The sequence below is a fragment of the Oncorhynchus masou genome, chromosome 18 (genome assembly GCF_036934945.1).
Source record: "Oncorhynchus masou masou isolate Uvic2021 chromosome 18, UVic_Omas_1.1, whole genome shotgun sequence".
NCBI lineage: Eukaryota > Metazoa > Chordata > Actinopteri > Salmoniformes > Salmonidae > Oncorhynchus > Oncorhynchus masou.
The window spans coordinates 45105254-45120243 of NC_088229.1; the positions used below are offsets into that span (position 1 = coordinate 45105254).

A 14990-nucleotide genomic window follows, 5' to 3' on the forward strand; every position below is an offset into this window, starting at 1 on the left:
AGGTACACTTCAACCTTGAGAGACAGAATCTGAAACAAAAATCCAGAAAATCACATTGTATGATTTTTAAGTAATTAATTTGCATTTTAATACATGATATAAGTATTTGATACATCAGAAAAGCAGAACTTAATATTTGGTACAGAAACCTTTGTTTGCAATTACAGAGATCATACGTTTCCTGTAGTTCTTGACCATGTTTGCACACACTGCAGTAGGGATTTTGGCCCACTCCTCCATACAGACCTTCTCCAGATCCTTCAGGTTCCGGGGCTGTCGCTGGGCAATACGGACTTTCAGCTCCCTCCAAAGATTTTCTCTTGGGTTCTTCTGGGGCTTCACCATGTTTCATTGAAATGTACAGCTGTGTGTCATCCGCATAGCAGTGAAAGTTAACATTATGTTTTCGAATTACATCCCCAAGAGGTGAAATATATAGTGAAAACAATAGTGGTCCTAAAACGGAACCTTGAGGAACACTGAAATTTACAGTTGATTTGTCAGAGGACAAACCATTTACAAAGACAAACTGATATCTTTCCGACAGATAAGATCTAAACCAGGCCAGAACTTGTCCGTGTAGACCAATTTGGGTTTCCAATCTTTCCAAAAGAACATGGTGATTGATGGTATCAAAAGCAGCACTAAGGTCTAGGATCACGAGGACAGATGCAGAACCTCGGTCTGACGCCATTAAAGGTCATTTACCACCTTCACAAGTGCAGTCTCAGTGCTATGATGGGGTCTAAAACCAGACTGAAACATTTCGTATACATTGTTTATCTTCAGGAAGGCAATGAGTTGCTGTGCAATAGCCTTTTCTAAACATTTTGGGAGGAATGGAAGATTCGATATAGGCCGATATTTTTTTATATTTTCTGGGTCAAGGTTTGGCTTTTTTAAGAGAGGCTTTATTACTGCCACTTTTAGTGAGTTTGGTACACATCCGGTGGATAGAGAGCCGTTTATTATGTTCAACATAGGAGGGCCAAGCACAGGAAGCAGCTCTTTCAGTAGTTTAATTGAAATAGGGTCCAGTATGCAGCTTGAAGGTTTAGAGGCCATGATTATTTTCATCATTGTGTCAAGAGATATAGTACTAAAACACTTAAGTGTCTCTCTTGATCCTAGGTCCTGGCAGAGCTTTGCAAACTCACGACAACTGAGCTTTCGATGAATAAGCAGATTTAAAGAGGAGTCCGTAACTTTTAATGATCATGATCTTTTCCTCAAAGAAGTTCATGAATTTATTACTGCTAAAGTGAAAGCCATCCTCTCATGGGGAATGATGCTTTTTAGTTAGCTTTGCGACAGTATCAAAAATAAATTTCGATACTGCACGGTACTGTCTTTCCAAGCTAGTCGGAAGACTAGTGTGTGTTTGGCGCCATTTCCGTTCCAATTTTCTGGAAGCTTGCTTCAGAGCTTGGGTATTTTCTGTATTCCAGGGAGCTGGTTTCTTATGACAAATGTCAGAAGTCATATGTCAGACGTAGCATATGTCAGACCTAGCATATGGTATTAATAAATAAGTGGTTGTGAATAGCTTGAATTTGAGTAAATAAACTCACCACCCTCTTCTTTAGGAGCTGCTGCTGGGCTTGTATCTGAGTCTCCAGTAGTGTCCTAGTCTGGGATGGTCACAACCTCTTTCTGTGGAATTGTTTAGAAAAAATGTCTCCAGATCACCTCACAAGAAAGACATAAGCTGGGTAATTTAATTCACACCAATTAAGTTTTACAAACAGTTTGATCATCTGCTGAGCAAGTGTTTTTTGTATTCTCAGACTCCCAAGGTATAGTCTTCACAAACTAAATGTACTCTATGTCGAGTCATCATTTATGCAGGGATAGGGTTTGGCACCTTGTACATGGGACTTTCAAATGCAAAGCTTAAGCTTCAAAATTGTAGAACAAATTCTGCTAAGAAAGTTTAGTGGTATGGGATCCTGCCCCCCAAAACATGTTCATAAACCCTAAACAAAATAAAATAATCAAACAATTGGTACAAACATATACAAAAGATATATTCACCTTGCTTCCATGTTTCCATTTCTTGCTGCAGAAGAGAGCATCTACGGCACCAGGATGATGGTGAAAAAGAAAGTCCTCAGGTTCATCATTGTGTCTTAATAGTTAGGAATAGGTGGGACGCAAATTGCCAGGGATAATGCAGTGCGCCAGATTCAAACAAAATACTATAAAATTCTAACTTTCATTAAATCACACATGTAAGATATTCAATTAAAGTTACACTCGATGTGAATCCAGCCAACATGTCAGATTTTTAAAATGCTTTTCGGCGAAAGCATAAGATGCTATTATCTGATAGCCTGCACCATCTGCACCAGCAGTAAACAAAGGAGTTAGCATTTTTCAACCCTGCAGGCGCTACACAAAACGCTGAAATAAAATATAAAACATGCATTACCTTTGACGAGCTTCTTTTGTTGGCACTCCAATATGTCCCACAAACATCATAATTGGTCCTGTTGTTCAATTAATTCCATTCATATACAGTGGGGCAAAAAAGTATTTAGTATTTACTATGACAGACAAAATGAGAAAAAAAAATCCAGAAAATCACATTGTAGGATTTTTTATGAATTTATTTGCAAATGATGGTGGAAAATAAGTATTTGGTCAATAACAAAAGTTTATCTGAATACTTTGTTATGGACCCTTTGTTGGCAATGACAGAGGCCAAAATTTTCTGTAAGTCTTCACAAGGTTTTCACACACTGTTGCTGGTATTTTGGCCCATTCCTCCATGCAGATCTCCTCTAGAGCAGTGATGTTTTGGGGCTGTTGCTGGGCAACACGGACTTTCAACTCCCTCCAAAGATGTTCTATGGGGTTGAGATCTGCAGACTGGCTAGGCCACTCCAGGACCTTGAAATGCTTCTTACGAAGCCACTCCTTCATTGCCCAGGCGGTGTGTTTGGGATCATTGTCATGCTGAAAGACCCAGCCACGTTTCATCTTCAATGCGCTTGCTGATGGAAAGAGGTTTTCACTCAAAATCTCACGATACATGGCCCCATTCATTCTGTCTTTTACACGGATCAGTCGTCCTGGTCCCTTTGCAGAAAAACAGCCGCAAAGCAAGATGTTTCTACCCCCATGCTTCACAGTAGGTATGGTGTTCTTTGGATGCAACTCAGCATTCTTTGTCCTCCAAACACAACGAGTTGAGTTTTTACCAAAAAGTTATATTTTGGTTTCATCTGACCATATGACATTCTTCCAATCTTCTTCTGGATCATCCAAATGCTCTCTAGCAAACTTCAGACGGGCCTGAACATGCAAGGGCACACGTCTGGCACTGCAGGATTTGAGTCCCTGGCGGCGTAGTGTGTTACTGATGGTAGGTTTTGTTACTTTGGTCCCAGCTCTCTGCAGGTCATTCACTAGGTCCCCTCGTGTGGTTCTGGGATATTTGCTCACCGTTCTTGTGATCATTTGAACCCCATGGGGTGAGATCTTGCGTGGAGCCCCAGATCGAGGGAGATTATCAGTGGTCTTGTATGTCTTCCATTTCCTAATAATTGCTCCCACAGTTGATTTCTTCAAACCAAGCTGCTTTCCTATTGCAGATTCAGTCTTCCCAGCCTGGTGCAGGTCTACAATTTTGTTTCTGGTGTCCTTTGACAGCTCTTTGGTCTTGGCCATAGTGGAGTTTGGAGTGTGACGGTTTGAGGTTGTGGACAGGTGCCTTTTATACTGATAACAAGTTCAAACAGGTGCCATTAATACAGGTAACGAGTGGAGGACAAAGGAGCCTCTTAAAGAAGAAGTTACAGGTGTGTGAGAGCCAGAAATCTTGCTTGTTTGTAGTTGACCAAATACTTATTTTCCACCATAATTTGCAAATAAATTCATTAAAAATCCTACAATGTGATTTTCTGGATTTTTTTCCTAATTTTGTCTGTCATAGTTGAAGTGTACCTATGATGAAAATTACAGGCCTCTCTCATCTTTTTAAGTGGGATAACTTGCACAATTGGTGGCTGACTAAATACTTTTTTGCCCCACTGTATATCCAAAATCCAGAAAATCCAGAAAAAAACAGCTTACAAAGAACACAAGGTCCCTACAAAATATTTCAAAAGTTGCCTATAAACTTTGCCAAAATATTGCAAACTACTTTTGTAATATAACTTTAGGTATTTTTAAATGTTAATAATCGATCAAATTGCAGACTGGGCAATCTGTGTTCAATACAGGAATGAAAACAAACAGCGCCACTTTTCACGTCTTGCGCAACTCACAAAAGTGTACCCAGTTCCTAGTTGGCCTACTTCTTCATTGCACAAAGGAATAACCTCAACCAAATTCAAAAGACTGGTGACATCCAGTGGAAGTGGTAGGAACTGAAAACAGGCTCCTAAAAAATATCCCTTGGCAATAACAAGTCAGGGAACAGTTAGTCCTTGGGGTTTTGCCTGCTACATAAGTTATGTTATACTCACAAACATGATTCAACCAGTTTTAGAAATGTCAGAGTGTTTTCTATCCAAATCTATGAATACTATGCGTATCTTATATTCTTGGCATGAGTAGCAGGAAGTTGAAATTGGATACGCTATTTATCCAAAAGTGAAAATTCTGCCCCCTAGCCCCAAGAGGTTCAGCTGGGAGGGGAGCAGAGCAGTACTGAGGAGAGCGGGCTAGGGTTCTGAGTACAGGGCTGAGATCTGAGTGAGAAGAAGGATCATTTTCCATCCACTCTTACAGAGAAGCTGCCAGTGTAGTACTGAGCAAGACTAAGAATCAACCTTAACCCGATTCTTGCTGTCAAAGTCTCATCTCTTCTGTTTTGACAGCTTTGTTGTATACAGTTGTGAAAGCTGACAGTAGGCCAGGGATGCATGTCATTTAAACTAAACCATACTGGTTCATAACATTTGAAAACAAAATATTTAACTGTAATGGTTTTATTGTAAAATACCGTTGAAATTATAAAATGTCATGGAGTAGAACATTTTAGAGTGTGATGAAAAGATGAACATGTGTAAAATGCATATCACACCCACTTGTTTGCCTTTTTTATGCTGTAGCATGCCCAACCTGTTGGCACAGACACCTGCATCCCCATGAAATCAACCATTATGTTGGAAAGGTTCACTTTGAACGAAAAATGAGACCTGTGTCCATATTGGATGGACTGACAAACCCGCTGTGCTATGTCGGAAAAAAGTTAATGGAAAAAGGCTGGCTTTTAAAAATAAGAACTGTTTATCTGGAAAATACTGAATGGTGTGGACAGGGTGGAAAGAAATGGAACCTAAAAGTAAAGAGCAATGGGATATGATTACTGGAATTTTGGACAGAACCTTTTTGCATGAAGTGATTAAACATCTAATGCCAAAGCAAGAAATGAAAAGGGAATGTAATTCTTCTTACTAACACCTCCCTTTCTGACTTTAAAAAAAAAAAAAAACAATCAAAAGGGTTTCCCCTGGTCTCTTGTGGTTTCATTTGCACATGTTTTGTGTAGAAGTATTTGTTACAAGTCAGCATCTACTGTCTGCCCCTCCTATAATGTTTTCAGACTCTGCAGGTGTCCACATCCAGAGATGCTCATACTTTGTTAATGTGATGAAAACAGTTTACTTGAGAGCTTGTCCAACTAAGGGAGAAGCCAATATTAAGACAAATGCATACCTAAAAGTATATGTAAGGCTTGTTTATTAAACTGTTGTGCTCAAACTAGGCTGTACACATAATGATTCAACTATCTCCATTTGCTTTAACACAAATTAAAAACATTCCTCATCCTGAGTACCTTGACAGTTTTCCTCCATTTTCCTTGAAAATATATACAGTCAAGGTTCTCCTCTGGCATGGTTTATGTGGCATGGTTTATATCCTTATTTGTTCCAATGTTTTTCCATGCCTCATTATTCCAATTGTCATGGTGTAGGTGAGATATCAAAAATAATTTGAATGCAATAACAAGATGGTGTAATTTCATTCATTTATAATATCCATCATACTGTCAGCATACTTTTGCAAAACTCACTTGTACATATTCGAAGGTGATGAGATGAGGTCTTTGGTAAATGTTTTATACAACCGATGTGTGGTCCTAGAAGTGAGTTCCCAGAGACAATTTTCACTCACCGGACAGTTTATTAGGTACACGGGTCGAGTACCGGGTTTATTAGGTACACGGGTCGAGTATCGGGTCGGATCCTCCTTTGCCTCCAGAACAGCCTGAATCCTTCGGGGCATTCTACAAGGTGTCGGAAACATTTCACAGGGATGTTGGTCCATGCTGACACGATGGCATCACACAGTGCTTGCAGATTGGATGACAGTACATTCATGCTGCGAGTAGCCCGTTCCATCTCATCCCGAAGATGCTCTATTGGGTTGAGGTCTGGGGACTGCGCAGGCCACTCAAGTAAACTGAACTCGCTGTCATGTTCCAGGCAATGTTTTTCCACTCCTCAATTGTCCAGTATTGGTGATCACGTGCCCACTGGAGTGGCTTCTTGTTTTTAGCTGATAGGAGTGGAAACCGGTGTGGTCATCTGCTGCAATAGCCCATCCGTGACAAGGATCGACGAGTTGTGTGTTCCTAGATGCTGTTCTGCACACTACAGTTGCACTGTGGCATTATTTGTCTGTTTGTGGCCCGCCTGTTAACTTGCACGATTCTTGCCATTCTCCTTCGACCTCTCTCGTCAACGAGCTGTTTTCACCCACAGGTGAAACATCCACTGACTGTGTGTTTTTTGTTTGTCGCACCATTCTCGGTAAAGTTGTGCGTGAAAAGCCCAGGAAGGTGGTCGTTTCTGAGATATTGGATCCTGTGCACCACAATCAAAGTCAATTAGGTCACTCGTTTTGCCCATTCTAATGTTCAACCAAACAGTAACTGAATGCCTCAATGCCTGCTTTATGTAGCAAGCCACAGCCACAGTGATTCACTCTCTGTAGGAGCGATCAATTTTGTGAACGGGGTGGTGTACCTTATACACTGTCCGGTGAGTGTATATAATGTTAATATCTGACATATAATAGATACAAACATGCTCCCAAAAAATGTATTGTTTTTGTGTAAGGTGTGACTGACATTTTCCATGTATTCCCCATTTATTTGCTACTCAGAATCTTGGCCTCCGTGTGTTTGAGGATATCGTTTGATAACTGCAACAGAGATGTGTTTCCAGTGAAGGCTGCTTTAGAAATTAAAAAAATATGTAGGGGAGTCTTTGTAGGACCTGCTACACAGGACTAGTTGTGCCTAGACACTGAAATGGTGCTGCTTGTATGAATGTGTCTGGCTTACTGAAAAAGGTAAGTATGTGGAAATGGTTCATTGCTGTAACAGATCAAATGAGTGATACACAATCAACTGGGTCGTGTTCAGTAAGCACTAAACAGGAGAAAATAAGAACATGCATTTTCATTTTCTGTGTCAATGTTTCCTGTTTTCATTCCTCCTGAACACAACCATTATCCTGCCCACCACAAGACCATTGTTGATAGAGAAACCATCACAAAACAATTGCGTATGAGGGATTTATTGCAAATACACAAGAACATGACCATTTGTAAAATAAATCTGTATAACTTTTGTTTCAGGACAGTGGATCATTTTACAGATCCTTTACAGATGAAATTCACAATTAACAATTTGGGTGTAGGCAGTAATACTAAAATCATAAATGTCAGAATTAATTACATCAAAAGGTTAGGCAGGAATGATACACAAGTGCTCAGGTAAAGCTCTGAACATAAAGAAATATTAGCCTGAGACTGTCATCACGTTGAACGACTTGGAGGGGCTTGACCTCTTGAATCTCATTTCTTCCTTGCAGCTGATCATGTCTGTTGTGTTAGCACAAGTTGGCACCGGTGGAGTCGACTCGTAGAGAACACAGATGGAGCCATCCTCTCCTATTCGAAAGGACACCTCAAATGGATCGACCCACATTGTCAGTTCACTGGGCAGCGGGGGGAGAAGAGTTGTTCTCCAGCGAGTTCAATGGTGCAAGCTGCCTTGCCAATCAATTGGGTCCATTTTGTGGTTGATCCAGAGACATCAAATCAAAATGTTGGTCGCTACACATGGTTGGCAGATGTTAATGAGAGTGTAGCGAAATGTTTGTGCTTCTAATTCCGACTATGCAGTTTAATATCTAACAAGTAATCTAACAAATTCACAACAACTACCTTATACACACAGATGTAAAGGGGTGAATGAGGATATGTACATATAAATACAGTATATCACAAAAGTGAGAACACCCCTCACATTTTTGTAAATATTTGAGTATATCTTTTCATGTGATAACACTGAAGAAATTACACTTTGCTACAATGTAAAGTAGTGAGTGTACAACAGCGTAAATTTGCTGTCCCCTCAAAATAACTCAACACACAGCCATTAATGTCTAAACCGCTGGCAACAAAAGTGAGTACACCCCTAAGTGAAAATGTCCAAATTGGGCCCAATGAGCCATTTTCCCTACCCGGTGTCATGTGACTTGTTAGTGTTACAAGGTCTTAGGTGTGACTGGGGAGCAGGTGTGTTAAATTTGGTGTCTTCGCTCTCACACTCCCTCATACTGACTGGTCACTGGAAGTTCAACATGGCACCTCATGGCAAAGAACTCTCTGAGGATCTGAAAAAAAAGAGTTGTTGCTCCACATAAAAATGGCCTGGGCTATAAAAGATTGCAAAGACCCTGAAACTGAGCTGCAGCACGGTGGCCACGGTTCCACTGTCCAGTTAAACAGGCCTCGTCATGTTTAACTGGAAGTTGAGTGCACATGCTCAGCGTCATATCCAGAGGTTGTCTTTGGGAAATAGACATATGAGTGCTGCCAGCATTGCTGCAGAGGTTGAAGGGGTGGGGGGTCAGCCTGTCAGTGCTCAGACCATACGCCGTACACGGCATCAAATTGGTCTGCATGGTTATCGTCCCAGAAGGAAGCCTCTTCTAAAGATGATGCACAAGAAAGCCCGCAAACAGTTTGCTGAAGACAAGCAGACTAAGGACATGGATTACTGGAACCATGTCCTGTGGTCTGATGAGACCAAGATAAACGTATTTGATTCAGATGGTGTCAAGCATGTTTGGGGGCAACCAGGTGAAGAGTGTGTAGACAAGTGTGTCTTGCCTACAGTCAAGCATGGTGGTGGGAGTGTCATGGTCTGGGGCTGCATGAGTGCTGCCAGCACTGGGGAGTTCATTGAGGGAACCATGAATGCCAAAATGTACAGAGACTGGGCCGCAGGGCAGTATTCCAACATGATAATGACTCCAAACACACCTCCAAGACGACCACTGCCTTGCTAAAGAAGCTGAGGGTAAAGGTGATGGACTGGCCAAGCATGTCTCCAGACCTAAAACCCTATTGAGCATCTGTGGAGCATCCTCAAACGGAAGGTGGAGGAGTGCAAGGTCTCTTACATCCACCAGCTCAGTGATGTCGTCATGGAGGAGTGGAAGAGGACTCCAGTGGCAACCTGTTTAGCTCTGGTGAACTCCATGCCCAATAGGGTTAAGGCAGTGCTGGAAAATGATGGTGACCACATAACTTATTGACACTTTAGACCCAATTTGGACATTTTCACTTAGGGGTGTACTCACTTTTGTTGCCAGCGATTTAGACATTAATGGTTGTGTGAGTTATTTTGAGGGGATAGCAAATTTACACTGTTATACAAGCTGTACACTGACTACTTTACATTGTAGCAAAGTGTCATTTCTTCAGTGTTGTCATATGAAAAGATAAACTCAAATATTTACAAAACTGTGAGGGGTGTACTCACTTTTTTGTGATATTCTGTATATGGAAGAGTGATGGCGTGCGGCGTAGGCAAGATGCAGTAGATGGTATAGAATACATTAAATACATATGAGATGAGTAATGTAGGATATGTAAACATTGTTAAAGTGGCGTTATTTAAAGTGACTAGTGATACCTTTATTAAGTCCATTTATTTAAGTGGCCAGAGATTTGAGTCAGTGTGTTGGCAGCAGCCTCTCTATGTTAGTGATTGCTGTTTAGCAGTCTGATGGCCTTGAGATAGAAGCTGTTTTTCAGTCTCTCGGTCCCAGCTTTGATGCACCTGTACTGACATCGCCTTCTGGATGAACCGGGGTGAACAGGTGGTTGTTGTTCTTGATTATCTTTTTGTGATACGTTGTGCAGACCGCACTACCCTCTGGAGAGCCTTGCGGTTGAGGGCGGTGCAATTGCCATACCAGGTGGTGATACAGCCCGACAGGATGCTCTCGGTTGTGCTTCTGGAAAAGTTTGTGAGTGTTTTAGATGACAAGCCAAATTTCTTCAGCCTCCTGAAGAAAGGAGTTGAGGCTCGCTGTTGAGCCTTCTTCACCACGGTGTCTGTGGGAGTGGACCATTTCAGTTTGTCTGTGATGTGTACGCCGAGGAACTTAAAACTTTCCAGGCCTACCACTCTAGTGTCATCTGCAAACTTAATGATTGAGTAGGAAGCGTGCATGGCCACGCAGTCATGGGTGAACAGGGAGTACAGGAGAGGGCTGAGAATGCACCCTTGTGGGGCCCCAGTGTTGAGGATCAGCGGGGTGGAGATGTTACCTACCCTCACCACCTGGGTGCGGCCTGACAGGAAATCCAATTGCACAGGGCGGGGTCGCGACCCAGGTCCCAGGGCTTGATGACGAGTTGAGGGTACTATGGTATTAAATGCTGAGCTGTAGTCAATGAACAGCATTCTCACATAGGTATCCCTCTTGTCCAGATGGGTTAGGGCAGTGTGCAGTGGGGTTGCGATTGCATCGTCTGTGGACCTATTTGGGCGGTAATTAAACTGGGGTGGGTCTAGTGTATCAGGTAGGGTGGAGGTGATATGATCCTTGACTGGTCTCTCAAAGCACTTCACGATGACAGAAATGAGTGCAATGGGGCGATAGTCATTTAGTTCAGTTACCTTAGCTTTCTTGGGAACAGTAACAATGGTGGCCATCTTGAAGCATGTGCTTGCAAGGGTTAACACGTTTACATGTTTTACTCATGTTGGCCACGGAGAAGGAGAGCCCACAGGCTTTGGTAGAGTTATATTTGTAATCCGTGATTGACTGTAGACCCTGCCACATACAATTCAACGCCGTGTTTGAGGTGTTGAATGGTGACTCTGCTTTGTCTCTATACTGACGCTTTGCTTGTTTGATTGCCTTGTGGAGGGAATAGCTGCACTGTTTGTATTCGGTCATGTTTCCGGTCGCCTTGCCATGATTAAAAGCAGTTGTTTGCGCTTTCAGTTTTACGGGAATGCTGCCATTAGTACACGGTTTCTGGTTAGGGAATGTTTTAATAGTCACAGCGGGTATGACATCTCCGATGCACATGAGTCGTTAATCATAAGGCATGCACCCCCGCCTTTCTTCTTACCAGAGAGATGTTTGTTTCTGTTGGCGCGATGCGTGGAGAAACTGGGTGGCTGTACCGACTCTGACAACGTATCCCGAGTGAGCCATGTTTCCATGAAACAGAGAATGTTACAATCTATGATTCCTCTCTGGAAGGCAACTTGTGCCCTAATTTCATCCACCTTGTGATCTAGAGATTGGACATTGGCGAGTAATATACTCGGAAGTGGTGGATGGTGTGCTCGCCTTCTGAGTCTGACCTGTAGGCCACTCAGTCTGCCTCTCCTGCGGCGACCACATTGTTTTGGGTCGGCCTCTGGGATAAGATCGCATGTCCAGGGTGGAGGTCCGAACAAAGGATCCGCTTCGGGAAAGACATATTCTTGGTCGTAATGATGGTAAGTTGACATCGCTTTTTATCCATAGTTCTTCCCGGCTGTATGTAATAACACTTGAGATTTTCTGGGCTGGCAATGTAAGAAATAGTAAATAAAAAAACAAATAACTGCATAGTTATCTAAGGACCTGAAGCGAGGCGACCATCTCTGTCAGCGCCATCTGTAGCCCATTGGGCTCCCGAGTGACGCAGTGGTCTAAGGCACTGCATCTCAGTGCAAGTGGCGTCAATCCCTGTCAGTCCCATATGGCGGCGCACAATTGGCCCAGCGTCATCCAGGTTTGTCCGGGGTAGGCCGACATTGTAAATAAGAATTTGTTTTTAACTGACTTTCCTGGGTAAATAAAATACAAATAAATACAAATCCTGAGCCTTTGCATGGAGCCTGGGGAAACCAGTGGAGTTGGTAGTGCTCTGTAAGAGAGGGCAATGGACGAAAAACAGACTGCTTAACAGTAACTAAGTAGCTAGTAGTCTACTGGGCTGTTTGATGTCAACAACACACATCTATTTTACCCAAGCTTGCTAGCTACATACCTCCTAAAGCTTCCTCCAAGGAATGGGTGAACTCTTTCAATTGGTCACCTGACAAGTATCCAGTTGTTTTCAGCAATCTGGCAACAAAGCTGGCCGCTGTTGAAACTTCCGTTTTCATTTTCGAAACAAGATACTATCTCATCAGCCAGACGTTGAATAACAAAGAGACCAAGTTGGCTTTATATCCCAAATATAAAGCCAAATGTTGACTTTTTCCCTGTTGAAACAAAGGCTAAACAACAAGGCCCAGCGATTGTAAACTAAAGCTACTGTAGCTAGCTAACGGTAGTTGTAAAACGGAAGCCGCAATAACTCACGGAATTCACTCGGACAATGAATATAACGTTAGGATTTACAATTTGGACCTAACAAAGACTAACATCCGAGAGTTTGATTGGATCGAGTGAAAATATATAATTAACTTTAGATATAGACAAATAATCACCTAATGGTGTGTAAATTACGTCACAAAGCTTCTTTCTCTATGGGGATGCAGCTCCTCAATCGAAGAACTCAATCCCAGCATCACCTGTGTGTTCCAAAAATGTACCACATTTTATAGCTGGCCAAAAATCTCTCTTTATGGCTACATTGTAGTATTTCTAAGATAAAGCAACCCATAAACATATTATGCTTCACTCTTTTCACACTACTGAAGCGACCTAGCCAAGCTGTACTGTGCTGGCCTGATCACACATACTTAGTGAGAGACATCAGCTAACAATAAATAGTCTTTCCTCTGTTTTAGTGCCTCCACCACAGTTGGAATGGACAATTTGAAAATAATATAAATAATATCATAATAATATAATAATATGACCTGCCGACTAACAGACTTGTGGACTTGGTTCAAACTCAGCACTCACATTGACATTGCACAGTGCCATAACCTGGAATATGTCTCTGCAAGAAGGAGGGAGTCAAAGGTGGATGGGTTAAAAGCATTTATAGTATGTGTGTATATATATATATATATACATACATACCGCCCCAACAGATCCACAGATGACGCAATCTCTGTTGCACTCCACACTGCCCTCACCCACATGGACAAAAGGAATAGAGTTAAAGTGGGAAGTTTACATACACCTTAGCCAAATACATTTAAACTCAGTTTTTCACAATTCCTGACATTTAATCCTAGTAAAAATTCCTTGTCTTAGGTCAGTTAGGATCATCACTTTATTTTAAGAATGTGAAATGCCAGAATAATAGTGGAGAGAATGATTTATTTCAGCTTTTATTTCTTTCATCACATTCCCAGTGGGTCAGAAGTTTACATACACTCAATTAGTATTTGGTAGCATTGCCTTGGGTCAAATGTTTCGGGTAGCCTTCCACAAGCTTCCCGCAATAAGTTGGGTGAATTTTGGCCCATTCCTCCTGACAGAGCTGGTATATCTGAGTCAGGTTTTTAGGACTCCTTCTTTCACACGCTTTTTCAGTTCTGCCCACACATTTTCTATAGGATTGAGGTCAGGGCTTTGTGATGGCCACTCCAATACCTGACTTTGTTGTCCTTAAGCTATTTTGCCACAACTTTGGAAGTATGCTTGTGGTCACTGTTCATATGGAAGACCCATTTGCAACCAAGCTTTGACTTCCTGACTGATGTCTTCAGATGTTTCTTCAATATATGCACAACCTTTTTCTCCCTCATGATGCCATCTATTTTGTGACATGCACCAGTCCCTCCTGCAGCAAAGCACCCCCACAACATGATGCTGCCACCACCGTGCTTCACGGTTGGGATGGTGTTCTTCGGCTTGCAAGCCTCCCCCTTTTTCCTCCAAACATAATGATGGTCATTATGGCCGAAGTTTTATTTTTGTTTCATCAGACCAGAGGACATTTCTGCAAAAAGTATGATCTTTGTCCCCATGTTCAGTTGCAAACCATAGTCTGGCTTTTTTATGGCAGTTTTAGAGCAGTGGCTTCTTCCTTGCTGAGCGGCCTTTCAGGTTATGTCGATATAGGACTCGTTTTACTGTGGATATAGATACATTTGTACCTGTTTCCTCCAGCATCTTCCCAAGGTCCTTTGCTGTTGTTCTGTGATTGATTTGCACTTTTTGCACCATAGTACGTTCATCTCTAGGAGACAGAACGCATCTCTTTCCTGAGCGGTATGACGACTGCATGGTCCCATGGTGTTATTACATGCGTACTGCTGTTTGTACAGATGAACATGGTACCTTCAGGTGTTTGGAAATTGCTCCCAAAGATTAACCAGACTTGTGGAGGTCTACAATTTGTTTCCCATGATGTCAAGTTCAAGGCACTGAAGGTAGGCTTAGAACTACATCCACAGGTACACCTCCAATTGACTCAAATTATGTCAATGAGCCTATCAGAAGCTTCTAAAGCCATGACGTCATTTTCTGGAATTTTCCAAGCTGAAGGCACAGTCAACTTCGTGTATGTAAACTTCTGACCTACTGGAATTGTGATACTGCGAGTTAAAAGTGAAATAATCTGTCTGTAAACAATTGTTGGAAGAATTACTTGTGTCATGAACAAAATAGATGTCCTAACTGACTTGCCAAAACTATAGTTTGTTAACAAGAAATTTATGGAGTGGTTGAAAAAAACGATTTTTAATGACTCCAACCTAAGTGTATGTAAACTTCCGACTTCAACTGTATCTCAGTGTGTCAAGTATAGTGTCTTCAGAAAGT

General features: G+C 41.9%; 1 pseudogene; it reads right to left on the bottom strand.

Moving 5' to 3' along the window:
* Nucleotides 1-7759: 7759 nt before the first annotated feature.
* Nucleotides 7760-12430, bottom strand: LOC135559370 (protein BTG1-like; annotated as a pseudogene).
* Between the last annotated feature and the right edge of the window lie 2560 nt (nucleotides 12431-14990).